The sequence below is a fragment of the Ursus maritimus genome, unplaced genomic scaffold, assembly GCF_017311325.1.
Source record: "Ursus maritimus isolate PB19 unplaced genomic scaffold, ASM1731132v1 scaffold_25, whole genome shotgun sequence".
Taxonomy (NCBI): Eukaryota; Metazoa; Chordata; class Mammalia; order Carnivora; family Ursidae; genus Ursus; species Ursus maritimus.
In genome coordinates, this window is record NW_024425008.1 from 40743888 (window position 1) to 40745866 (window position 1979).

Sequence of the window (1979 nt, forward strand, 5' to 3'; positions counted from 1 at the left end):
GTCCCACATTGGGCCCCTTGCTCAGCAGGGAGCCTGCTTCTCCCTTTCCTTCTGCCTGTCACTCCCTGTGCTTGTGCTCTCTCTCTCTGTCAAATAAATAAATAAAATCTTAAAAAAAAGTTTCACACTGAAATGGGTAGCAAGTTCATGAACTGATTTTGTAGAGAGGGAAGGAAGTTAAAGAGAAAGTGTGACCACTCGAGTAGGAAATGCAGGAGGGTTCTCCGGAAGCACTACAGGCCTACTTGAGGTTAGGTATTAGGAATTTCTTCTTTTTCTTCCTTTTTTTTTTTAACAGCCTACAGCACTTAGCATTCCCAAGCAATCTCCCATCCAAGTACAAACCAGACCTGACCCTGCTTACCATCTGAGAACAGATGGGATCAGGCGTATTCAGGGTGGTATAGCCATAGACAAGAATTTATACTGAGACTAGTCAACATATTTATGGCTCTTCACCACACACATTCAACTAGGTGTTCAGTGGGTGGAGAGTTGGATTTACTAAATGTGATGGTTAATTTTATGCGTCAGCTTGATTGGTCTAAGGATACACAGAGAGTTGGTAGAACACTTCTGGGTGTATCTATGGGGTGTTTCCAGAAAAGGCTAGCATACAAATTGGTGAACCCCAATATAAGTAGGCCTCAGCCAATCTGTTGAAGGTCTGAATAGAACAAAAAGGCAGGTAAAGTTTGAATTCACTCTCTTTCTGCTTGAGCTGAGAGATCCATATTTTTCTGCCCTCAGACATCAATGCTCCTGGTTCTTGGGCTTTGGGACTCAGATAATTTATGCCATCAGCACCCTGATTCTCAGGCTTTTGGATTTGAATTGAATTACACCACCAGTTTTCCTAGTTCTTCAACTTGCAAATGGTAGACGGTGGGACTCGTTAACCTCTACAACTGCACGAGCCAATTCCTATAATAAATCTTTTTATATATCCCTCTATACATATCCTATTGTTTCTAACTAATACACTAGAAGGGAAAGAGAGACAAGGTGGTTGAGGGTGTATGATGGGGGTGATAAAAATAATGGCCCATAGCACTAAGCTAGGTAAGTGGGGAAGTGAAGCAGTGCAGTTATGGATAAAAACATAGTCTAGGGTATGTCCTGAGAGTATGTGACTGAGCTAGAGTGGAAAACAAGATTGGGAAGTATAAGCTAAGAGATTGAAAAGCTAGCAATCGGAAGATTTATTAACATAGATATTGAAATTGCCAAGTAATATGTCAAGAATAGTATAGGAGAAATTGACAGTGGCCAGGTACTAATATTCTTCAAATCATGTGAGGGAAGATCCAGGGGTCTGTGATGGCTACAACAATGAGGAAGAGAGGGTAGTGAAATCTGAGGGTGTAATTTTCAAGACAAGATTTTTTTTTTTAGGAAGAAAGTAAGGATAATGTTACAGAAGTGGCACTGAGGAGCAGGCAGTGCTCCACTGTCTACACCCCAGTATAGATTTAAACTATCTAAGCTCCATTGTAGTTAGTTCCATCTGGACTCCAGACGCAGGTACAAGGGCTGTGGGAAATGAAAACAGCCACCATTTGAGGGGGCTAACGGGAGCAAGGTATTCTCAGGAAAGAGCCAGTTTCAATTAGAGCAACAAGGTGAAAAGGGATATTCAGAGAAGAGGTGTTTATGGGTGGTTGGGTTGATGGTGCACTGGGTTCCAGAAAGCACGTTTGAAGGTTTTTGGAAATTAGAGAAGGGTGGGAAATGGAATTCAACTAAGGGATGTGCAGAGCTGTGTGGAGATGACGGTGATTGGAAACGATCTTAGGCTTCAGGTGGTGACGAACATAAACACGGACATCGGAAATGATGGCATTGGTCCTTGTGGTCTCAAAGCAGAGCACGATGGTAAGAATCTGAGCATTAAAGTGGAAGGAGGGGAGAGGATGTGACATGACTGTGTGGCGCTCTGGGCATATTTGGGCAATTCACTAGCAAAGCTCTTGACTCTT

At 42.6% G+C, this 1979-nt stretch overlaps 1 pseudogene; it reads right to left on the reverse strand.

The window, feature by feature from the left end:
* Positions 1–296: 296 nt before the first annotated feature.
* Positions 297–415, reverse strand: LOC121105239 (annotated as a pseudogene).
* Positions 416–1979: the final 1564 nt, after the last annotated feature.